Below are 25,938 nucleotides of genomic sequence, written 5' to 3'. Positions count from 1 at the left end.
CAACACGGTGATGTTTCCTTTTAAAAATGTCTTTTTTTCTCTCTTTCTCTTTCTTTCTTTTTTTTTTTTTTCTTTTAAACCACCATGCCTGGTCTCTGCCCCTAATTCTCCTCTCATATTCTGTTTGATTTTCAGGAGGGGAACAGCCTTTTATCCACCCCACAGAGGAGTACTCACAGAAACACAGAGTGGATCAGGCTGGAAAGGACCCCAGTGGGTCATGTGGTCCCACCTCCCTGCTCAAGCAGGGTCTTCCCAGAGCACATTGCCCAGGATTGCATCCGGATGGTTCTGGAATACCCCCAGTGAGGGACACTCCACAACCTCTCTTCCCACAGTCTGATTTATGAACCTGTTTGTGGTTCTTCACTGGGCAGAGTCAGGTTTCAAGTGGTGCATCTCAGGTGCACTTCTGGAGAAATTGAGGATTTTGTTCTCTCCCCTGATTTCCTGGAGCTGACACGAGCACCACAGCTGACATTTGTGGAGTGATCACAGAGAGCACTTGGAGAACACCCACTGCAGCAGGAGGTGCATTCACCTGCTGCCAGGTGCAGGTGGCAAAGCCCAGGAAAAGGCAAAATGAAATGGAAAAGAATGGGGGGGAAACCAGAAGGGAAAATCTCTCTCTTTGGAAGTTCATCATTGAAATGTTGAGGCTAAGCAACTCTCTGAGTTAGTTGTTAATAATCTACAAATGACAATTAATTGACAACTGCTGGCAGCTCTCTGGGTGAGGATCTGTTGCACAAGACAGATGTCTTTATTTGGAGTTGTGTTATGGGAAAGATGGGTTATGCTCCTACAAGCCACCCATTAGTTCAGCTGCTCAAACAAATAATTTTCTTGGTTCACTGTAATACTTAAGACAACAGGAAGCCCTTTAGTTCTTAGAGGAAAAAATGTTATAGTCTTATATAAAATTTTTTTGGTATCATAAAAGATCAACTTTCATCAGTTACTTCTTCATAGTTATGAGTTGCTGTTGCTGTCATTTTAATGTTAGATATTGCTATAGAAAGAGAAGATACAATATTTCTTTCTTTGTTTTAGTAAATTGTGAGTTGTGATTTAAGTTTCTGCATTAGGGTTTATTTCTGTCTCCCAGTGGGATAATACAATCCACAATATCTCCTATTGCTTTCATTTTTAAGAGAGGATGGATGAACCAGCTCACCTGTATGTCCTGAATGAAGTTAATTTAAATGCATATTTTGACTGTTATTTTTTTCTTTAATAGGAAAAGGATATTATTTAGGATGAGAACCAAAGATGAGAAATCCCAAAGGTGAGTTTCTTACTGTACAAATTCCCAGGCAATAAATGAATGAATATCCTTTAAATGAGGTGAATTTTAATCCTTCTGTGGATTAAGTGCCCCTGGACTGGCTGTGAGACTGAAAAGGGCTCCTCTCCCCTTCATCTCATGGAATCTCCTGTAATAACTGAGTGGGGATCACTGGATGGGCTTTAACACATCTTGATTGCATTTGATAGCCCATATGTTTAAAATTTGCTCATGTAGCCATATGTTGAAAACTTCCCCCAAATGCTGCTACTTCTTATTTTTAGGGCTGTTTTGAAGTTCTGAGAAAATGACAGTCTAATGGTGTGACCCCTTCACTCCAGACTGTGCCAAACATATTGCAGGCAGTCACTCCATGGTGACCCTGGAGAAGTGGGAAGTGTAGGAGTGAACATTAATAGCAGAGAGAAGCTTGGCAAGTGACTGCAGGCAGGGAGAGGAAGGCAAGTGTTTGGGAGATGCTGTGACTATTGTCTTTTAAGTTAATCAAAGTTTCCTGCTTTGTTTCCTGTTATTATCATTGTTTCCTCGTGTTTTCTGAGCATCTCCCCACTCAGAGGGGCTGGGCTTTTTTTTTAGAAAGCTTTTTTTTTTTTTTTTCCCCAGATATAGTTATTTTTCTCCAGCAAAATCAGGTCCTTGTTAGTTTAAAATCATAAGTTTTGAGCTTAATGATTAAATGAAAAGCTGTGTTTAGATTTGAACCCTGAGACATGCACATATTTTGTAGGTGCCTGTTCTGAAGTAAGAATGACCCCTCGTAGGAGGATTCATAGTTCTCATTTTCATCATTGCCAAACCACTCATCACCTCTCTGAGCAGGCAGGGGCCTGGTTCTGCCCCACCAAGAGCCTCCTTAGAGCAGACCTGGCCCAAGCTCTGTGGATTTTTACTTTCCCACAGAGAAGTAAGTGCACATTTTTCATTCTTCTACCACTGACATGCTTGGAATAACCTAAAATCCTCACCTGCTGAGTTTACTTCCCTCAAGCATCAGAAAACCTCCCTTCCCCTTTCCTTTGAAGAAGTGAAACCAGAATTTCTTTCTGCTTACCACTAGTTTTGTTTGTTTGTTTGTTTTCTCTTTTGTTTTTCCAAATTGCCTCATGCTATCAGAGAAATGTCTTTGGGCTCTCAGGGTAACACTGTCTTGGGCATTAGATTCTTTGCAAATGTCCTGTAAGGGTTTGTTACCCAAAAAAAAAGTCTTTTGAGAAGTGAAAAGTGAAACAGGTTATAATACAGGACTTTATTAGGTGTATATAATAATAATAATAATAATAATAATAATAATAATATGTATTATTGTAGCCCATTCAGACAAAGAGGTTCCTTTCCCTTTTCTTGGTAATCACTGTGCAAGACTTTTCATTCAGAAAGGAAGGATATTATAACTGAGAATCAAACTGTAATCTCTCTGTGTAAAATGTTGCAGATCATTAACATACAACCCTCTTCTTATGCTCACCACTACAATTTTATATATTCATCTTTAGGACTTGCTCATGCCCTTGCATGTATTAAGTCTTTTTCTGTAGAAATGATTAGATTATGGACCTCTTTTAAGTTCATCACCTTCCTTTTGAACAAGGGAGATGTGAGTTGAAACTCATAAATTATCAATGGTTGCTTCCAAAGTGGCATTCACTGGTGAGCCAGGCTGGACCAACTGCAAGACAAAGAGACAAATAGGTGGTAGGAGCTCCCTCCCACACCTGCATGTGCTTGCAGTGGGTATCAAGAGCAATAGCTGAAGCTGAATGAATAATGCAAAATGGAAAGAGTGTCTTTTCTTCTCCATTTTCTGCTCAAGAGCACATTATGTGCTCACGTTGGCTGGGAAATGCCATTTTCCCCATCCCTTTGTGCAGGCACGAAGCAACTTAAACTGAGACTGAAAGGCAGCAATCCAAAAGCGTGCAAAGGAAATCACTGTCTGGACTCAAATACATTAGAATATGAAACATGGCAATATAAAATGCCTAATCCTTCTATCAGTGCTGAGTCTTTAGTCTAAATGCTAAGTGGGAATGCTGTGGCCCAGCGTTTAGACTGAGGAACTTGAACCTGATAGAGGGATTAGCCATCTGATATGACAAAGAGAAATAGTCAGAGTTATTGAAGTTAACAGTAAGAAAAACTTTCTGCAGGGAGATTAAAAGCTTGTGCTTCTGAATTTAAACCAGTATTTCTCCAGGTCTGGGTCGAGAAAACATAAAATTGCAGAATGGTTTGAGTTGGAAGGGCCCTTAAAGATCATCCAGTCCCACCCCCTGCCACGGGCAGGGACACCTTCCACCAGCCCAGGTTACCCCAAGCCCCGTCCAACCTGGCCTTGGACACTTCCAGGGATGGAGCAGCCACAACTTCTCTGTGCAACCTGTGCCAGGGCCTCCCCACCCTCCCAGGGAAAGATTCCTTCCCAATATTCCATCTATCCCTGCCCTCTGGCAGTGGGAAGCCATTCCCCCTTGCCCTGTCACTCCAGGCCCTTGACAAAATTCAGCACAGACACAGCACCCAGCAGGCTCATGGCTTTGGTTCAAGTGGGGCATCAGCTGTGATGGAGATTAAACGAGGTTTAATGCAGCAACTAGTAAATAGTTGAGTGTTCTGTGCTCTCTGTGCCCTCTGCACTGACCCCAGAGAGCCAGCTCTCTGTTTGGTTTTGCGTCTGTCTGACTCAGGCAGTCTGAAGGTAATTTTTCAGCAGTGAGTTAGAGCCACCACAGCACAGTTAACAAACTGCCTGGATGCATCAAGGCCTCCAACGTGTTAAATATTTTGCAGTTTTTCTGCCAGAAACAAAGTTAATGTCAAAATACGTTTTTCGATGCTCAGGCACGTTCCAGACGCTCGCCATCAGACTGATACATTTGAACAGAGAAATATTTGGAAAACACGCTTGGTCTGTTATTTCCCATGGCAGAGGGAAGCTCTGCATGTTCTCCACTGTACTGCTTGGTCCTGGCTGTCCCCACAGCACCCCAGGCCCAGGACCTGACCTCCCAGTTCTGGCAAAATAGGAAAGAATTTCACTTTTAAATTCAAGTCATGATTTATAATTTCCTTAGGCAACTCTAGGAGGCTTTCAGGGCTTTTCTAGGGTTAGTAGATTCAAAAAACCCAGAATCAAGTTATCTTCCATTTAACTGCATTAATATCAGTCAAGCCATGTAAAGGAGAGGTTTTATTGTTGGTTTAGATTTTTATGCTGTAAAGACAGCATTCAGAAGCCTCTAGCAAAGCAAGGATTGTTTCAGCCCCTGCTGCAGGTGGATGTCTGTCATTTGAGGGTCCATTCCTTGGTGAAGCTCTGCCCAGTGATGGAGCCAAGGGTCACAACAACCTCAGATCAGTGCTGTTCTCCCTCTGAGAGCTGGCTGTGGGTCTGAAGGTCTGCAAGTACCTTTGGAAATGAGGGCTCTGGCCATAAGGGCAGAGCAAAACAAGAGGGAGCTGGAGGTGAGGCTGGAACCCTCCTTGCTCCTGTGAGGGAGGGACAGCTGGGTGCATGCTGACTTGGCTGAGAATTGTTTAGAATTTCCTCTGCTGACCTGAAGGCAAGTTTTTTTTCTCAGTCTCAGATCTGAGGGAAAACCCAGTGAGAGAGGCTGTGCTGGGCATTCCATTATGGAATAAATATTGTTATGCAGCTCCTGAGCAGCACTTTTAGCCCCACGGAGAGTCTGAGCTGAGAACAACCCCCCAGAGAGCAGCTTTGATTTTACACCTTGGAGAGGCTCTGCTGTGCAGCAGGAGCTCAGCTGGACCCAGAAGACATTTTTCAGCAGCTGCTCACCCTGGGGGAGAGCTCTGCAGGTCCCCCCTGCTCGTGTGCTGTGAGGTTTGTTTGGGCTCTGGGAGCTCCCCACATCATGTCCTTCCCTGCTCCATCCCTGGAAAGGCTGGAGGAAGGTCCTTTAATGTCTCTGGCTCAGTTTACTCAGCCACAGGACGTGTCTAATGCCTCTTTGAGCAGGTTAACACTCAGCATCAGGAGTAACTTCTGCAGTGCCCTGTGATGAGCAGTGCCATGCAAGTGCCAAGTGTTTCTATAATAAAGCACTTAATAACTAAGTGTGGCTCTCAGAGGGGAAAATCTGTGAGTAACTCTGCAGTGGAGAGGGCACTCAGTTCTGTATTGCTGTCACTGCTCACTGAATACCCTGGAGAGATGTTTGAAATGAGTGTGATATCTTCCAGGGAGATCAGGGTACTTCCAGAGGGATTTTGCTCGGAAACCTGTAAAGCTTCTCTTCCTATGGCTTTTGATAGCTTATATCTTTCTCTATTTCTGTCATAATCCTTCATTAGGTTTTGTCAAACTGTTCCAATTGCTATAGCAACCCTAATGAAAACTTGCTCCCTAAATAACCACACCAATTTTATCAGGTCAAAACCTGCCCTTTACAGCTAATTCGCTGCCTTTTCACTGCACTTTTTTTTCCTCTGAGTAGAGAGTTTGCAGTGAGAGGAGCCCAAAATTATTAACCCAAATATTTTTTTTTCTCTTTTCAGCTTAAACAAAATGGTTTCTTTTAAAGTCCTGTACATTCAGCTAATGTGTGTGGAAGGACACACCCTCTTGTTCCTGCCGTGCTCTTGCTGGCTGACCTCTGTATTTAGAGCAAGGTAATAAAAGTTCATCATCATTACAAACCAGTGTGTGTAAGGCTTCTTTCAAATGCCCTATAAATCCAAAGTGTAAGGTTTCTTTCAAATTCCCTATAAATCCAGGGAGAGGGTGTGGTGTGTGTTTTATGATAAAATTTCTACTATTTCATTGCAGTGAGATCTGATCTGGCTTGAATTCAAGCCTTCAACAAGGCAGCCCATATTGTATCTGCAGCACCCCAAAGCTCTCAGTCACTTCTTTCACATGGAAATCCAAGACCAAATTTTGCAGTACCTTTGTTGGCATAAGAGTGGGTCTATAATTGAATAGTAAATGTCTCTTTTGCCCCTTTCCTTCTGGAATAATATCTCCTGTGCAAGTAGGAGATTTTCTTCCAGCTTCTGCCAGTGAACGAGCTCTTTACGTTGGTTATTTTAAAATAATTTGTTTAACCTTATGGGTTGGGAGGAATAAGATGAAAATAAAAGATGAGTGGCAGGGTCTGCCCCGAGTTTCAGCTGCAGCCAAAGAGCATCAATAGATATTCCCCAGCTGGACAGAGATGAAATTATTCTCTTTGGCTGGACAAAGAGTTTTTTTGCTAAACGAATGACTGAAGTCAAACCTATAAATGACAGCACCCTAATAATAAAAACACCATATTTCACAAGCTTCGAACAGAAAGCAGGGGATTGTAGAATGAATTCAGCAGCTGAAATAGTCTGCCTGGTGTGTATTAAGGTACTTTGAAAGGGTATTGTGAAACTTCCATTACATCTTCTTACATTTTACATGAGCAGAGGCCTTCCTATATTTCTCCACAAAAGGAAATGAAAAAACTTTTCCTCCTACTGAAGAAAAATGGTTAAACACCCCCTGAGACAGCACATAGGTCCCCAAATCAGAAAAGTGCCCAATAAGCACAATGCTAAGAAATCTGCCTAAAGGACTTTTCCTTTTGCTGGCAGACCCCCACCAATTCCAGCACAGGGACTTCATTAGGGATGGAATATTTGAAGATATTCAAGGAGTACAATGGAGGCAGCTTACCAAATTTTGCTAATACTCAGTGCAAGTTTCATGCTTCATGGTCTTCTGTCCTGGATCCTGTGCTGTTCTCCTGTGTGTCCTGCTCCTTTGGTACATTGTGTTCATTGTGTGCCCTCTGCCCCCTACACTGGGAAAAGACTCCCAGTGGTTTGGGAACTGCCTCAGGTTTCATCAGGGGATGTTCAGGTTGGATACTAGAAAACTCTTCACTGAAAGAGTGATTGATCATTGGAACAGGCTGCCTGCCCGGGGAATTGGTGGGGTCACCATCCCTGGAAGAGTTCAAAACATGAGTAGAAGTGGCACTTTGCACAGGGGTATTCGGTCAAAGGTTGGATTTGATGATCTTGGAGGTCTTTTCCAACCTTAAGGATTCTGTGATTCACTTACCCAGAGGATGGCCTGACCCCAATGTCATTGCTGTCCTCTGTAGAGTTTCACCCCCTGCTCTCAAACAGCCACGAGGAGTTTGGGAGGGAGGAGCAACACTCACTTTATAATGGTGAAGTGAACCAGAAGGCAGCAGGACTCAATAGCAGAAGTGCTGTGGGGCTGGAGAAACAAGGGGTGTTGGTAACCTGAGGAGTGTCTTCCCTGGCTGCAAGAACCCCCCCAGCTGAGAACCTTGATGAAGCTGCCCCTGGCAGTGCCCTCACTCCCCTGCAGCTCTTTCCAATTTCTTCTGCTGTCCAACGAGATTTCCATCACCCACCCACACATCTTGTATTAAACCAGCACACGGGGCTTTCTGGAGAGCAAGATTTGTGTTGCCTGGGGGACACACCCTGTAAATACCATCCAGACAAAGCCTGACTCTGCTGGAAGTAGTGTGTTGGTGGGAAGATGGTGTAGGTGAGTTATATGTATTTTGTAGAAGTCAGCAGCTCAAGAATTGCCACAAGCATTGTTATTTTACACTGCAGACTGGTAGCAACCCATCAAATGAAAGGGGGAGGCTGGAGGCAGGTGTGCTGAGAATTCTCTGGGAGACAGCAGCTGCAGAGAGAAAGGTCTGCAAGGCAAAGTGAGGAGAATCGTGTCTGAAATCAAAGCAGGGTCTGATTAAAGTGGGAATATTTTGATGCTGGGGGAATTTAGTGTAGGAAATTACAGAAAGCCGAAAAAGATCTCTAGAAACAACGTACAGATTCAAATGGTGCTGCTTTAGTGACTGGAAAACATGGTCTGCAATGAAAGCAGAGGCTGATTCCCACCTCAGCAGCAGGGCAGTGCAGCAGTGATTGGCATGGTTAAGCCAAACTTCGAAATTCCTCTCAGAAAAACACTGTCCTAAATTCTTTTTTCCTATACTCATGTGTTCAATTAGAAGTCTGTTCACTAAATACTTTATAATAATCTCATGTCACCTCAGAGTCTTACAGGAACATGCTGGTACTCAGGAACTTTGCTTCCCTGTGTTACAGGATTTTGATTCCTTTTGTAGGTTCCTTGAGCTTATTATACATTTAATAAGCTGCTGTGGCCCACTACATCATCTGGAATCTCTGCAGTGAGCAAATGCTGCTCTGCTTTAGCTTCTGCTGATCATGACAACCAACCCACTCACATTATTTAGATCACTAATCCCACAAAATAACTCAGTGTCACTCTCTAAAGCAGATAAAAACCCCAAAACAAAACTCTCTTCTGAAAAGTAACGTCAATCACAGAGAACAGTTATACATTAAATGTTGGCTGCAGGGAAGGAAAAAGCCCAAACCTCTCAATTTCACTCAGAAAAATCTCTTTAGTTGTGAGTTTTCACCAAATGCTGTCGAATTCAATACATTCAGGAAGGTAAATTACCATTTACCTGCAGTAATTCTGCTACACACAGCACTTAAAGCTTCCTCAGCCTGTGCCCATCTCAGCCAGGAAGAGGGGGGAGCATTTCCAAGCCAGAAAACAGTAACTTCTTCCACTCAGTATTATTTTCTGAGAAAGAGGAATTGAGACATCTCCAATATTGAAGATTGCTTGAAAATAAATGTTTTGCTGGCTGAAAGAATTCCTTTGAGATTTTCCCCTTGCCAAAGCCCATTTACATTTCTAGTCTTATTTAACTAGAATTTTTCCCACATCTGTTGCAGGAAATTAGGGGTTCATGTTCTGGAAATTGTGTTTCAGGAGATAACTTCTGGAACTAGGAACATCTTGCCAGGAAGGAGAGTTCTCCCCTGCACACCCTCTGTCTCTCCAGGAATCCTTTGGGAGGTAAAAGCTGTCTAGGGGCAAGTTTCTCATCAGCAGCATTTTGGGGAACTTGTGTTTAGCTTCTTTTTTCTTCTTAAGTGGCAGCAGCTGAGCACAGATGTCTGGATTGGCAGCAATTCTGAACCCAATTAACCCAGTTAATGGCACCAGAGCCCTTCATGAAGTGAGGGATTATTGCAAGCAGACGTGGCACAGCCACTCACCCCTGTCGTGTGCCCTGGTGTCACTGAGAAAATGAGTGGAGGTAGGAGCAACCAAGTGATTAGCTGTTATAATATTGTTAATTAAGCACCAGTAGGAAGTTTGCCACTGAAATAGAACTAATCTCCACCTATTTCTCTCTCCCATGTTTGGCATTGTGTTATTAGATCACATGAAACAGTCTCAGTCCAGTCTCCGGGTAACAACTTTGTAGGAAGGTGTGAACATGAAGCAAGGTGAGATGTGGGAGGTGTAACCCTGCCATGGGGCATTCACTGAAGTGAATGTGCGGCAGATTCAGATCAAACAGCTGCAGGATTTCACTGGGGTCACCCATTCCTGCCTCCCTGTGATGGTGGGCTGTGTGTGTTTTTGACCAGGACACCAAGCTGGAGCAGCCAGGAGCTGTAACCTGCCTGGACTGCACAACTCCAGGTGTGCTGGTTGGTAAGATTGCACATAAAAACAGTCATTGCAAAGTGCTGAATTGTTTCTCAGCTGCATAAACCAAAGAAATGCAAATAGCTGATTTTTCAGGTAGGTCTTCCTGCAATCCCTTCCCTCTCTTCTGTCTGGTTAACAACAGCCTCAGCTCATGTGTGTTCCTGGTGGATCCATGCTGTTCTACACAAGTGGTTCGTATAATTTTCCCCAAATTAACCAGCTCAGGACTCCTGCCACCCTATTCACTAGTTCAATTTCTCCCTTGAGTTAAACTCCTCTTTTCTGGGCTGTGCCATGAGGCCCATGTTGCTGAGGGTTAACCTGAGCAGCAGAGTGCTGTGGGAAATGGCACAGTCGGGGAGCAGAGCTGCTGCTGCAGAAAGAAATGCTAAAGCCATGTTTCAGAGGAGATTTTAAGAAAACTACAGATAATATCCTGGCCTGTGTTATCCACTCAGATAAAATTGAGTGTAATCCTACTCCTATCACTACACCACTAAATGTATTTAAAGGAAGAGATTTATTTCCCCTCCTATTATCCTTCTTTTCTCCTTTCCTCTTGCACTCTGTGCTACTTAGGAGTCCAAAAATGAATAGTTGAGCAAGAAACTTCTGCACTTCCCCCGTCATCTCTGGGAAATTTCTGGGCTAATGTTCATGTATTTCAGTGCTCTCTTCCTTCCCTCTGCTATTATGCTTCAGGACTTCAGAGACCCATTTTGTAGGCAGGCTTTAAAGGTTACTCCCTTTAGTACCTTAATACCTCTTACTCGAAGGTTATTCTGCCATTTTTTCCCTCAGAAGTCTTCAATTTTTGTTTTAAATGACAAATGTCTCTTCCTGCCTTTTTGAAGAGAGCTCCTCCTTTCACACTGCTTTTGTTTTTGATCACAATGAGCTGCAGCAATTATTGCCAATTCTTTAGGTGCTGTGCTGACTGGCAATGAGTGGTGGCCATGGACATGTAGGTCTTTCTATATCTTCATCAAAATTCAAGACCAAGTCTAGGCTTGGTCCTCTTCTTGGTATTTTGAGTTAATTTTTGGGGAATAACTGAAAAATTGAGCCTTGTCAGGACAATAATGCTCATTATGTAAATTCTAATCCAGAAGAGGCAGCATCATTTGGATTTTGAGTTGACAATTGTCTCTGATTCTCTGCCTTCAGGACAGCATGACCCATCTCATTGAGACTGAGCTGAGGTCTCAATATCACTTATCCCCCTGAAAAGGGCAGAATGTAATGAATTTAATATTTGAATTCATGATTTCTTGCTTAGTTACATATGTCATGAAGGAAAAGCAATAACATCACATGATTTATGTAACTAACTGACAGTCCAAATTTTAAAGCTTGAACATTGAATATTCATGCCATGTTTATGTGAGCTATTACCTACTGGGGGGGGGGGAGAATGTCAAGAATAAATTCAACATCTTCTCTTGAACATTTAGGCAAATAAATTATTGGTTAGTCTGAATACTTGTCTGGGTTTTACAATTAAATCTAGGTGTGGTTGTGCACAGATAGTGGTTGTGCACAGGCACAAAATGTGCTTTAGGAGGGGAAAGAATTAACTATTGAAGCAAAATACCTTCACTTCCTCAGGGAACAGTGGAAATGCATTTCCCCTTGTACCCAGTACAAAATATCCCTGGGACAAAAGGAGAGCCTTTTCTCCAGAATGGCAAATACTTGGGAACCTGAGGAAGAAATGCCTTCACCGTGGCAAATGTAGAGCAGCACTTAAAAAGGGCTGTCTGCTGAAATAAGGAGATTTGCAGAATAAAGAGCAAATGCATTTTCTCATTACCTGGGATGAAAAGGCACTAAGATTTTCATTTTCAATTGAATGTGATAAATTCCTCTTTCTAAGAAATAATCTATAAATTGAAAAGATTTATAAATTCCTCTAAAACTCACATTTTCCCATAATATACCAGGCAAGAGGAGAGGCAGGTGAGCTGCTCTTTCATGTCCACCTTTGTGCACGTAGTCTTGCAGTAGTGCAGGAGTGAGATGCAGCATCTAATGAAGTTAATAAGAACATTTCAACTTTGGGCAATCTCTGATTTATTTTTATTAATTTAAATCTTATTCTGTCCCACATGTTAGGAAGGGATTTACACTAATCTGACAAGTACTGAATGATCTGGTTTAAATCACTGGCTGCTGCTGGAATGTTTGGAAGGCAGACAAACCATGTCAGCTTTGTTATGTAATGGAGTTAAAAGACTGGAATTTAGGCAAAGTCCCAACATTTTGTTGAGGTTTTTTTTAAGTTTACAAAGACAACTACCCCTCTGTCTGTCTGCATGTGAAAACAGTGCAAAGGCCTTTCTTCCTCAGCAATGCCACTCTGAGCCATGACATTGAAGACAACTGCTTTATTTATTTTTTTTATTTACTTATTATTTTTATTTCTTTCTTTCAAGTGTTCAAAAAACAAGCAGACATGGCTCTTTGCCATATGGTTTAGTGGGCATGGGAGTGTTTGGTCAAAGGTTGGACTTGATGATCTGGGAGGAATTAAGGAGGATAAACATCTTTTGAACACTATATATATATATGTGTGTGTGTATATATATATATATATGTTTGGCAAAAAGAATCTGTCCCAAGATATCCATTTCTTCCCTGTCCATGTTACTTCAGGTTTGAATCAATAAGGTTTCATTTCAGCTCTCCAGCCTTGAGCTTAGAGTGAGGAGATGCAGAAAATGCAAGTTTCCTGGCCAGTTCGTGTGTTGTTTTTTCTTGGTCTGTGTGTTTTCACCTGGGTGTTTGCACTGCAGGAACACAGCAGAGCATTGTGTTTTTTGGAGAAGTTATGGAGCTATTTGGCAGTATAACCTAAAGAAACCATCTGTGAGTGACTTGGACTTGTAGCTTCAGTGTCCTCAAAAGCTGTGAATAATTACCTTTCTTACTGCACTTGAAGGGTTGGTACTCTTTGTCCCAGTCTCTACCTTCTTTTTAAGAAAAAAAACCCAGTTTCTTACATCTCACCAGCAAGGTTTTCCATTCCTGGTGCCATATTGCTTCATTCTCTTTGAGCTTGTAATGAATGTCTGTTCCTTTGTCTCATTCTCCCCCTTTGCTCTTCCCCCTGTTCCAGTGTTTGATTACCAGGGACTGAATTTGTGAAGTGTATTTAAATGCTTAAACCTTTTTTAAGCACCTGACTGACTTTGTTGTGTTTTTTTTTTCCCTACTGTGATTAGGATACAGGCCTGAGTGATTAATCTGTCTTCTTGAATAATGACAAAAACGTTGCATCAGCAGGAGAGGATCTAACCTTTGAAAAATTCCCCTGGGATCATCCCTTTCTGCTGGGGATTTCACTGCCAGTCAGAGCAGTTAATAAAAAAGGGAAAGCCAATAACACTGCCAGAAGTTTTTGCCACATGGAAGTCAGAGAATCAGTGAGATGCTATCAAATGTAATGTATGGCATTATTAATATGAAGAATTTCAGATCGAAATGGGGCTTACTGTCCCAGGGACTGGGTCATGTGGAAGTGGCTGAGGAAACAGGGAGTCTTCAAGTGGAACATGCAGAGGAGAGAGCTTGGGCAGACTTTGCAAAGTCATTCATCTTAGTATTTCAGGGGGATGAGAGAGTGAAAGGCAGGAGAGGAGATGCTCCAGCTGTAACGCTGAGTGTGGATCAACCTTTGGCCTCAGAGCTCTGCGAGATGTGGGAATCTTTTTCCTCCTGGTGGGCAACGTGGGTGCCTGGGCAATGCAGGGAGTGGGGAAGGAGCCCACCCATCTGCCCATCTTGGCTGCCTGCAGCACTGAGGCACCGTCACCATCTCAGCCTTTCCCCAGTGCTTTTTGCCCTCTTTTGTGAAATGTCACACTGTGAGAGCAGTGGTTCCAACCCTGCAGGGACTCACAGTGCCTGGGAAGAATTCATTATGCAGTCATCATGTTTTCATGCAGGCCCAGACTGTTTATTTGTTTAAATATTTGTCTTGTTTGTTTCACGTAAATGATCCCAACCCTCCTTATCTAAACATGTTGTGTAAATTCATCTGGTGCAGCTGCTGGGAGAGGAGGCAGCTCAGGGAAATATCCACCAGGCACCTTGAGCCCCCACATGGCTTGGTAACCTAAGGAAGCTCTTCAGCATCTTCTGTTGAGTGCACAAATTGTTTGACAAATCCCATCTTACTGTTTGTGAATTATCCACAGAAAAAGTTGCTTTTTAAATATTGGTTTAAATAATTTCTCAAAGCTGTACAGGTTTTCTTGTGGATGTCTCATGCCAAGATCTTTCTTTGAGAGTAGAAGGGACCTGATGGGCTCCTGGGAATCCCTTATTCCTCGACTGATCATAACCCTTGGAAGCAAATTTCTGCTGCACATATTTGACTTCAGGAATTTCTTTGCATGAGTGTTCCCAAGTTCCTTGGGCAGGTCTGCAGGAGTCCCTGGTACTCTGGGGACCTGTGCCCTGTGACCCTGGACTCTTGCTTTGGTCCAGCTTTGGGACTGTGACTGGGTGGGGAGTTCCTGCCTGGAGACCTCACAGGGGATAAAGGGTTGAGAAGGAAAAGTGCAAAACTTGGTAACAACTTTGCTTAGATAAGCTCAGCGCCAGGTTTGTGTGATAATTTTAAAGCAAAATTGATTCTCATTCTGCTGTATTAGAGGTTTGGTTTTTTATTTAATTTAATTGTCTTACATTAAGGGCAGCTAAAACACAAAAAAGGATGGTTCAGGTAAAGTTTGCTGCTTCCTTGTGACTTTTGCAAGGAGCAGGATTGCTGTACCACAGCAGAGGAGGGAAGGGCAGGTAATGGAGTCATCAACAACATGAATCTCCATCCACTTTTACCTCTACTAGTTTTTTGGGTTGTTTTTCTTTTTTGGCAGCAATACCTGTAGGTTTTAGTTGGCCATCAGGGTTTGGTGGTTTTTTTTTTTTTTTTTGATGGACCAGATTTTCTTTCTGTTATTGTCTCACTGTCTCAGCAGTATTAACTGGTCAACAACAACTTTATTTTCTCTCATTATGAGCAGGCAGGAAGCTCTGTGACAAAATACTCATCTGGAAAAACCCTTTGACACCACAACGTGGATTCATCCCATGAACACTGTGCCCTTTCCCTTGCCCTTCCCTTCCCTCTGTCCTTCTCACCATTGTGTCTCTGACCACTCTCTGTAACTGAGCTGTAAAACAGGGGAAGATTCTTCTTTCCAGGTAAAATGAGGTGGAGTCTTCCTCTCTAGATTCCAGGGAATCGTTACTTTAATATTTTGTATTTCATACAGATAATCTCTCAGCAACAGAAGGGCACTGCCACAAGATCCACCTGTGTCCTTGGCCATTTTCCTGAACTCCCTCATTGCAAGGGGTCATTTCCAAGACACCAGGAAAAGCCCCTTTTCCTGCTGGAAGTTTTCCCAGCTCTCTAATTGGTGTTTCTTTTTTTTCCTCATTACATGTCATGGGCTGTTCATCAAGTCCTGCCTGAACTGCAAAGTGATCTTGAAATGTCTCAGCCACTCTCAGGCAGCGTGCCCTGGTACCAGGGGAAATCAGGGACTATTTGCTTCCTCAGATACTTTCCCTCATAATGTAATTGTGCAGCTTTTCAACAAGGATTTAAAATACTGGTTGACATGGCAGGGAAGGTCTGTTCTGCTTCTCATCCTGGTGTCTTTAGGGGTTACTGTGTTCCTCACAAGTCTAAACTTTCAAGCAGTGAGATTGTAAAGCTCCTCGTGCTAATAATATTTGTCTTATAACACTACATTATAAAAAAGTAAGAGTGAAATGTCATTGCAGCTGAGAAAGGTTGTACTTGGAAGATTGGTTCTGCTGTGCAGCCAAAATACCTACTGTTCTTTATGGTGTAAGGCCACATAACTAAAATCTGAAGTGGCACATTGCATTAGATTTCCTCGAGATAAAAATCATCCAGTGCTCTTCCTGTGATGTCTTTATTTCAGTAGCATCAGAGCATCAAAATATTACTGCCTACTGATCATCTGAGAGAAAACAGCCAGCATGCCTTGAGTGAGACAATATTGGGTGCATAAAAATGTTCCTATTTTCGGTAACCCCTGCCAGCGGTGGAGACACTGATTTGGTTGCTTTAAACTTGCCTTGCACCGTTTGATTACAGAAAGGTTTTGGCAGCAGAATTACAAGGACTTATTCAGGTGACCTGCTCTGAGTGTTTTTAGTTAAAGCCAAAGGGGATGGAGACCCTGTCCTTCAAAGTGTGGTGTCACTCTGCTGGTGGGAGTGAACTCACCTGCCTGGTTTGGTGTCAAAATCACCTGGGTGATGGACAAACACATTGGGGCAGCTCAGGGCTGTGTTTGAGCTCTGGGAGGGCAGAAACAAGGCCATACCAGGATCTCAGCACCATGCAGACAGCCATTACCATACACTTCTTCACAAGGACTTTTTCCAAGGACATGTAGTGATAGGACAAGGGGGAATAGCTTTAAACTAAAAGAGGAGAGATTTAGATTAGACATGGGGAAGAAATTCTTCCCTGTGAGGGTGGTGAGGCCCGGGTTGCCCAGAGAAGCTGTGGCTGCCCCATCAATGGAAATATTTAAGGCCAGGTTGGGTGGGGATTGGAGCAACCTGGGATAGTGGAAGATTTCCTTGCCATGGCAGAGGGAGGGGAACTAGATGGTCTTTAAGGACCCTTCTAACCCAAATCATTCTAGAATTCTATGATTCCCTGAGAAAAAGAGATTGCCTGAAGTCCATGATCTGGGATCTGGTTAAAATATGTCTGTTTTCTCAGCTCCCAGGCTGCCAAGTGTGTCTAAAGAACTGTGGAGATCCCTGCCTGAAAGCTGTGCCCCCCTCACTGCTCTGCAGAGCTATAATGACATTCTGCCCAGAAATGACTAACCAGCAACAGTCCATCCATCCCCCTCCTGAATCCCAAATGGAGAGCACTGCTTTGTCCCATCCCATTCTGCCACGGTGATGCACAGTGTGAGATGTCAGGCTGCACATCCCCCTCGTGACTTGTGAGATCTGTGTTAAAAAGGGGGATTTAAAACAGGCATTGCTTGATCCTTTGGTAAATATTGGAGCCATGGAAATATCTGCAGTGTATTGTTATGCACATGGAGGATAATGCTCAGAAAGGATAGGGATGCTTTTTTTTTTTTTTCTTGGATTTCTGGAAATTCTGACCAACAAGCCCAGTGTGGAACAATTAAGGTTTCTGCAGTTGATTGTGCTCAATTGCAAGAAATGGAGAGGAGATGTTTTCACTCCAAAGGTACAGTAATATCCCACTGAGGTATCCTGCCCTCTGAGCAGCTCTGGATCTGTGCTGTTACAGTCCCAGCACTTCCCAGAGCTGCAACAGGAGATGAGCAGCCTCTGTTTGTCAGAAGAAGAGACAAATTGCAGGATTTTTTCAAATCCCTCCAATATATCTGTGAGCATGAATGACACTGCTGTTATCTCACTTGGTGTTAGAAGTGCTACCTTTTTTTGTACCTTTTGATTTTCAGCTGTATCTCTTCATTTGAGCAGAGAGCTGTTTCCCCCACAACACTGTGCAGAGATAAACCCTCTGTTTGGGTCTGTGTGGGTCTGGGAGGTGCAACTGGTACTGGGAGCCTTTTCTTCCTTTGCAATGCATCATTTCTGTCTTTCTCTGGAGAGGTGCCTATTTAAAATCTGCATTAAAATATGCTGTGCAGGCCACGGGCAGAGGAGAGAACAGACTGGCAGCTCCTGCTTGGAGGTAATGCTTGGAATATTGGGAAGGGAGGAGAAATGACATCTGTCATGGTGGGACCCCTGAGCCAGTGTTTTTTGGGGAGGGCTGCCACGAGTGAGCAGGACAGAGGAGTGGGCAGCTCCATGCACAGGCTGGGGTATGAGCTGGCCCGGTGGTCACCCCCTGAATTAAAAAAAAATGGCAGGATTAAAAAAGGGAGCAGAATTAACAGCAGATCAAAATATCAGGTGGAGAATTAATCAAGGAAGGAAACTCTCTGAATTGATTACACTGAGCACAAATTCCACCTAGATGGTATTTCTGAAACCAGATGAGGAGATGAGCGTGGCGGGAATGTTAAAGTCATTTTTTTATGATTTATTTAGCAAGATCTGATCAGGCCAGAAGGGGGGTGGAATGACACTGGCAAAGATGTTGTTCCTTGTTGGAGCCAGTGACAGCTTGGAAGCAAGTGACCTTTTGGCACTGGGGGTTAAAATATGAGCAGACAAAGTACAGCATCGGGTACTTGTTAGAGCTGCCACCGACCCCAGATCACACCCTCAGAACAAGCACAAGTGTTCAGCTTCCCCACCTCCTATAGCACAGCCTCGTGCCATGTTATAATCACATACAGCCCAGTAAAAATGACAGTCTGCTGGTTTTGTAAGTGTTGAATCCCAAGAAAATGCCATATTTAGATGTTATTTTAACAAACCTGGAGAATGCGGCCTCCAGACTGAAATGTAGCACTGGCTGCATGAGCATCCAAGTGGCTTTGCCATTTCCAAGCTGGGTTTGATTTATTGCAAGGGTACAAACCCAGCAGCACGTGTGTGTGTGTGTGTGGATTTGCAAAGAAGCCAGTAAGGACTGAAAAAAAAAAATCAATGAGAAGGAATTTAAACTGTTGCAATTATCATTTATGTTCCTTTGATTTCAAATCCATTAGCAGACACCAGGGAAGTAACAATTAGGTGCCAAGAGACTGAAGGACAGGTCAATTTAAGAATAAAGAGGTTGATTTTCCAGCAAAAGATATCAACAGAATCTCATTTAATTCAATTCAGACATTTCATTTTATTAGAGGTAGATTTGCTATGCTACATATCTCTGGTTATCCCTGCAAAGGGACATTAAGGGCATTTTGCCATTAACTCTGTAAGGGAGGGTGAAATGGAAAATACAACACGAGAATGGCCTCTTGAAATTGTCTTTTAAACCTGAAACGTTTGATTTACAGATTCCAGGACGATTATCTATCCACACAGCAGCAAGGAATACCCACCCACCTGATGCATACAAACACTTGGGAAAGGATTCAAGAACGTGTTTTGGGTTTAAGTTAAATATCAGGAGATCAGGTGGGGTAATGCAGGGCAATCCCTGGGGCTGTGTGTCCTCCTGTGAGACACTGAGGTCTCTGTGTAAAGAGAAATCTTGGATTGGATTGATCTGTAGATACAGGTAGTTTATATTGATATCTAGATATACATACACACAAAAATTCATATATATTTGGTGGTGGTGTTACTGCTGTGGTTCTCTGGCCAGTCCCACTGCCACACATCCCACTGGTGCTGGGAAAAGCTGGGGGGTCACCACAGCCCTCACCTTCAGCTCAGCCCTCCCTGGTGCTCACATTCCTCCAGGGCTCAGCCCTGGGGGATGTTCTCACGCACTAAAAATGGCATTTTTATGTGCCATTTATTTCAGCTGTTTATTCTTGTTGTCCTTATTTTCATTAATGAGGACACGGATATGGGCCCGTGTGCCATGACTTACTGTGCTGAATCCAAAGTGAAACGGGAACTTGGGAAGATAAAAGGCTTTCTAATGCTCTATCAGTCCTCCAGCTCGCTACTCCTCGTTCTATCTTAAGCTTTAAATATTTGCATTAAGATCCAGATTGCGAGTAACTGGCCTCAGAATAGCATATGAAACAGGAATTTTAAATGGAAATGTGGAGTGGAAAATGTGACGTTCTGGAGCTGGGCTTATCTGAGCGTGCAGCAAAGATGCAGTTGTGTGCTAAGGCAGAGACTCTGCTCAGAGGACATTCAGCAGGGCAAGCTGGATACCATTTTTCCTGCCTGGGAATTGCAGGCTGCCTTCCTGCCATCTTCCTTTCATAATGCATTTTAATCAAGTCACAGGATGGCAAATTTGCAGTCAATCCAAGCCAGGAATCTATAATCTCATCCAGAATTACTTTATAAATAGAAACAATTTAATACTTCTGTGTAAATTTATGTCCACTATGTGGTCGGGATTTAATATGAAATGTGCTATCTCTGCACCTGGATGGGAAGTGGATAAATGAAAGCTGCGGGAATGATTCAATTTGTTTGTCCTGGTCGTGTGGGGTGTGTTCATTGTGTTGATTGCTGTTCAAGGCAGGCCCATTAAGGACACCTTCTCTCACATTCTCTGTGGTAAAATCACATTAGTTGAAGCAGCTCACACTCAAGTGGTGCTGTACCCTATATAGCGAGGAACTAATTAAAGAACCAGACATTCCCATCAAAATATGTCACTGGGAAAGAGGAGCCAAAGCTGTTGTGGTCTCTGCCCTTTGTTTCCGTGTTTCCATGTGTGGGGTGTGCAGGCAGGGGCAAGTGCTGGTGTCACCATAAAGCACTGACACCATCATGGATCACAAACAAGGTGGGAACTGAAGGTGTGTTTGATAAACTCATTTAGATAACAAGGTGGAGATGAGGGTTTGCTTGCAGTGTTGCTGGATGTGTCCTCCTGAGCAGGGGCCCCTTACACCAACTGGGAGGGGGTGCCCTGAGGGACAGGACTGGCCCAGCCTGTTGAGGTCCACAGCTTGCATTTGCCATTGGAAAGACTTTGTCTGTGTGATGTTTGTGTTTATCAAACAATCCTGTGATAGGACCCAGGGAATGGCTGGAGCTGTGTCAGGGAAGGTTCAGGTTGGACATTAGGAACTGGTTCTCCCCCCAGGGGTGGATGGGCACTGACCAGGCTCCCCAGGGCAGTGGGCACAGCCCCAAGGCTGCCAGAGCTCCAGAAACATTTGGACAGCACTCTGAGGGACAGGGTGGAATTCCTGGGAATATTCTGTGCAGGGCCAGGATTTGAACTTCATGGTCCTGGTGGATCCCTTCAAACTCAGGAGATTCTGTAGTTCCAAGATTTTGTGAATGTCCATATTTCCAATCCCTCCTTTCCTCCCTCAGGAGCTGGGGATTGAGAGCTGCTGTCACACAGCACCCACACTGCAGCCTCACAGAGCAACAGGAACTTCTGAGGGCTGTGGGAAGAATAGAACATAACCAGGGAGTTCAAGGTCAAAATTAGGGCTGGGGATAAAGGACAGAAAAATCACAGTAAATAAAAGAACTGCTGACAGCAATGGGAAATGAATCATTTCATACAGCAGCTATTGCTGAGAGCTCTTCCAAAGGATTGGTGGAATTACTCACTTTGTGCTAATGCAAAGTTACCTTCCCAAGCCCTGGCAACTGCTGATAAGAGTAAGACCAGCACAACTCTCTGCTACCTGAATGGGCTCAAAGGAGATGTGGAATAGCAAAGAGATATAGAACCTCCCATAAAACCTCATTCCAACCCCCTGCCATGGGCAGGGACACCTTCCACTAGCCCAGGTTGCTCCAAACCCCGTCCAACCTGGCCTTGGACGCTCCCAGGGATGGGGCAGCCACAGCTTTTTGGGCAAAATATTTATATAATGCAATTTAAGAATGAAAAAATACCACAGTGTGTAGGTAGAGCTGTATTTTTAAAAAGAAACACATACACTTAGAAAAAAGCAACATTCAGACTAAAAGGCAAGTGAGAAGGAACTTTTCTTTTTACTCAAAATACTGTAGAAGTCTGAGGAATTTTCTTTGAGGTTATGTTGCCCTCTCCACATATAATCAAGGATTTATGAAATGAAGCAGGACTGGGGGCAGAGCTTTTGTTTCATACCTTCTTCTGGGCTCTCTTCATCTTTGTTCATCCCTCAGCAACCTTTTTTTTATTTAATTTTCCCAGAGCAGTTAAAGACAAAACACAGATTAGAGCCCTGAGAGCAGCTTTAAATGCAGCTGAAACCTGCACTTGAGTAACTGCACTGAGAGTAAAAATGTCCTGATTGAGGAGATTACTCCAAGTTTAACTAGACACCTGTGAAAAATATAGCTCCACAGATGATAAATCAACAGTATTACTGCTGGTTATTATTAATTTAGGTCGTTGGCCTTTAAAGAGGACTTTGCTACCTGAAGTTGGATGTTAGAAGGCTGGGCTGCTCTGAGAAAATGGGATTTGGGATGGTGTTGTATCACACAGGAATTATTACACAGAAAAGTTTTGAAAGTATCCCTAAGGGACACTGATCTATCCTCTTCTAACCAAAACTCCTCATCCATGGCTAGACCCCTCCCTTCCTGGACTGATTGAATTTATCTCCCTTTGTCATGACCTTGTCAAGGGTTCTGCAATGATAATGAGATTGTAGATACTTTCAAAGACAACATTTAATCAAAGATAGCTAATTAATTATTGATAAATTAACCCAGTATATCTCTCTGCACTGTGGGGCAGCCCAGACTGAGTTCCTTTGGTTTTCCATTGGGAATAGAGTGTGGTGGTCTCTCCAGAGACTGCCCAAACTGCCTGTGCCCAGGGTTCATACCAAGTTTTCTTGTTTAGAAAATAAGTATTACAAGTTCCTAACCCTTGTATTTTTTTAAAGTCACTTCTGTTTATTGTGCTCATAACCATCAGACCAACTACATTTGCATTTTGGGCTCAGAGTAAAATCTATAAATTTATTTTCATTAAGAGGATTATTTTGTTCTTGTCCAAAACAATGCAGCAAAACATCACAATTACTCCCAGTGATCATTGTGAGTGTAGCCACTAATTAGTGACTGATTTGGGGAACAAAATGATCCACTTGGGAAACATGATAATTACCCACGTATTTCTTTGGGTCAGGCAGCCACGTTACATCAAACACTAGATTTATTATTCTATTTAAATAATTTTGAAATAATTAAAATTGTGTTGTGCATCTGACTGAGCAGATTCGAGATACAAAATCGTACATCTAAATTATGAATCAAGTGGAGCATTGCCAAAAATATGAGAAGTGAAGTTACTTTTCTCGCTTCTGAGGCAAAAAGGAGGGAATCTGTGTTTTCTACACGACCATATTTCAACATAATTACCATTTTATTTCCGTTTGTTTTCCTGTGCCTGAAAATGTGCTAAAATATAGGTGCAAGGAGCACTAGGACAATGTCACTACCTCTGCCTTGGTGGCTGTTTACCCTCAGCAGATGCTCACAGGAAGATCCAGGTGCTGCTGGGATGTCACATCCTGTGGGTGCAAAGAGCTCCATGTACTGGATAAACAACTCCAACCTCTGCCCAGGGATCTGCTCCCCCTGGCAAGGGAGAGTTTATTCCCTAAACACCAAAACCTGGTAGGGTTACATCAGATATTTGAAAGAATGTTGTTCTGAATCACAGAGTCCAACCTCTGACTGAACACCCCCATGCCCACTAAAACATCTAATGAGGTGCCACATCTACTCATTTTTGAGCAGTTCCAGGGATGGTGACTCCACTTCCCTGAGCATCCTGTTCCAACGCTTAAACACCCTTTCAGTGAAGAAATTTTTTGTAATATCCAACCTGAGTGACAGGATTGGTTAACCAGGCTAAACAAATCTTTTAAAAGTTTGTGTAATGGGTATCTGTTAGTGGTTTTTAGAACATAGGGGGGACACACAGCATCATGCACAGGAGCCAGCCTGCCTCTGTGGCAACAAATCCCACCTGTTTGCAGAAGACAAGCGGGGCAGAGGGATGGTGTGATGAGAGACAAACCCCAGCAGAGCATCGCTGATCCCACAGCTGGGTGGTGTGTACCCCCAGCAGTGACCCCTGTGCTCCCAGGGGGGTTTCCAGAGGGAAGGCACAGCAACATCTTTCTCTCATTTCTGTATTTTGATGCTTCCCCCCCCCCAGTTTGTAAAAATTCCACTTTGCTGCTGCTCTGCCTCTCCAGGGTTTTTGCTGACAGGACAGAATGCTGGTAGCAAACACATTATTCATTCTGATTGAATGCCTGGTAATTACGTTATATATTTTTCATTTCTCAAATTAAACCCCTTTACTATTAGGAACAGATGTTGAATTCAGGACTCTTGTTGACTGTTAGTGTGACACACACATGAAATGTTTTGAACGAGAAGGCTGATTGAATTTCAAATATGCTGATCACACCGGTGGAGTTGAAAATAATTGAAAGTGGGAATAGCTGAAATGCTTCCAGGGAGAGAAGACAGAGGTGGGGTTGCTTTTCAAATTTCTGAGACCATAAATCATGTTAAATTCTGCAGACTAAATACAATCATTTACTGTATGTTACAACACCAAACATGAGACTTGCAGGGTTGTTACTTACAGACGGCAGGAGAAAGGAATTTTAAAAATAAAGCAAAAATCTATTTTCAAACCAAGACTTCAGATATCACCCATGTGCTTGTAGGAGCTTGTTTGGGTGTTTATTTTGTTTTTGGTTTTGGGGTTTTTTTTGTTAGCTTATTCAGTAAAATGACATGTTTCAGGAAATCTGCCCGCATTGCTCACCAAGGTGTCCAGGGTGAAGGCTGAGCTGATTTTTGCTGTCCTTTCACCTGTAGAAGGTCCCAAATCCCTTTCCCAAAATGGAGAAGGTGATGGCTTCACTCTGCAAGGGCTGGTGGTGAAAAGAAGTGAGGAAATTATTCTAAAGCACCCAGGTGAGGATCAAAATCTCCAGGCTGGAGGTAAGGGCAACCTATACCTGTTAAAATAAGGAGGTGTGGTTTGGCTTTTGTTTTTAGCTTCTGTGGACAGATTTGTCTGTACATGTATTTTTCACAGGAGAATAAACCCCTTCTCCATGTATTTATGAGGCAAATGTCCAAATGTCCATTTTAATCACAATGGAAGATTTTGCAGCATTACATTTTCCAGTGACTCTGCTGCTGTGACCCCACTTTGCTGGACTGGTAACAACTCTGGAATGCTCCTTGGGGCTGACAGATGGATTCTGCTCCCTGATGCCACTGGAGGTCTGGCATGAAGTCTGGAATAGCAGTTCTACCAGCCTATGATGTGGTTGTTTTCCAGCTGTGCAAAGGTATTGTGTGTCTGTTGGTCACTTTCTTATATTAGAATTAGCAAAATTCGTGTGTTATATGTAGAGTTTTGTAACCTGATTTTGCAGGGTTTATTGCATACAAGGAATGAAAAATCTGAGTTTAGAAAGTAATGCAGTAACAATTGCAATTAACCTCCACAACCCTCCAGGTAACCCCGGGGTTAAATCACCTTGCTTTTAATTAAGTTTAGTGGCCAAAAATACTGCTTTTCCTAAAACATTCTACTGCATTTCTTCTGCAACAAAATGCTTTAAAGCCTGAATGTTGGTGCCAGCTTGACCCCCATGTCAACTACTGCCAAGAGGTAACGACACAGGGAAAGGAAATCCAGGTTGAAAAAGCAGTTTCTGAGCAGGTACAACTTTCATTTGTTACAAACCACTTTGGTATATATGTGTACTTTCCTCTTACATCCGATGTAATTTACAGATTTATAACACTCGCTGAACTTCTCGAAACAAGAAAACTCCCACTGAGACAGTAAATTGTTGTTGCATTGAGTGATCCTTGACAATCTACTGTCCCTGTATGTGCCACATTAAAGGAGTCTGGCACTGATGCCAGAGAAAGTCTTCTGACACCCGGTGTCTTCTGGGGCTGTCACAATTTATTGTGCTCCTGATCCGTGGAGGAAAGGTTGCTAATAGCAGACATTGACCCACCCGTGGTAATTGCTGGGAAAACATTATTCAAGCTGATTATGTTAATGACAGGAGGCCCAGGCGCTTCCTAAAACGGCATCACCAGAGAGGCTTTATTTATTTAACTGATTGATCACTTAAAGGTTTGTAAACTGCCTTCTCTGTATAATAACACTGCATAATCGTGTACATACAAATTAAACAACCCACAGAGCTAAGGCAGAATGGCTGCTGCAGGTCTGATTTTCACGTAAAATCTCAAGACTTTTATGGGCTTATTTACATAACAAGTCATGGTCTAGTCTCCTTTACCAGCCTCAGCTCCACGCAGAGTTGGCTTCAGCTGTAAATTTTTATGGTTTGGAGCTAGTGGAATATAAAAGAATGGTTCACATATTTTAGTAATTTGAAATAAATTTTTTTATTGAAGAAAACAATGTCATTTCTTCCAGCAGAGTGATCTCTTCCCTAAAAATGTGGTGCTTGCACACTTTCCCGGGGCAAGGTTATGACTTTTCTCCTTCCCATTAATGCCTGCAGTCTACTCCTCCAGG

At 43.0% G+C, this 25,938-nt stretch overlaps 1 long non-coding RNA gene across 1 annotated transcript; it reads left to right on the top strand.

Moving 5' to 3' along the window:
- The first annotated feature begins 646 nt into the window (after positions 1–646).
- LOC113946986 lies at positions 647–24,341 on the top strand. The gene is made up of 4 exons (XR_003527611.1): positions 647–733; positions 1,241–1,288; positions 5,828–5,941; positions 24,240–24,341. It is a non-coding gene; the product is annotated as an uncharacterized LOC113946986 (long non-coding RNA).
- Positions 24,342–25,938: the final 1,597 nt, after the last annotated feature.

This window comes from Corapipo altera, unplaced genomic scaffold (assembly GCF_003945725.1).
Source record: "Corapipo altera isolate COAL_440 unplaced genomic scaffold, ASM394572v1 75, whole genome shotgun sequence".
Lineage (NCBI taxonomy): Eukaryota > Metazoa > Chordata > Aves > Passeriformes > Pipridae > Corapipo > Corapipo altera.
The sequence above is the reverse complement of the archived record's forward strand: the minus strand, read 5'-3'. Positions and strand labels throughout refer to the sequence as shown.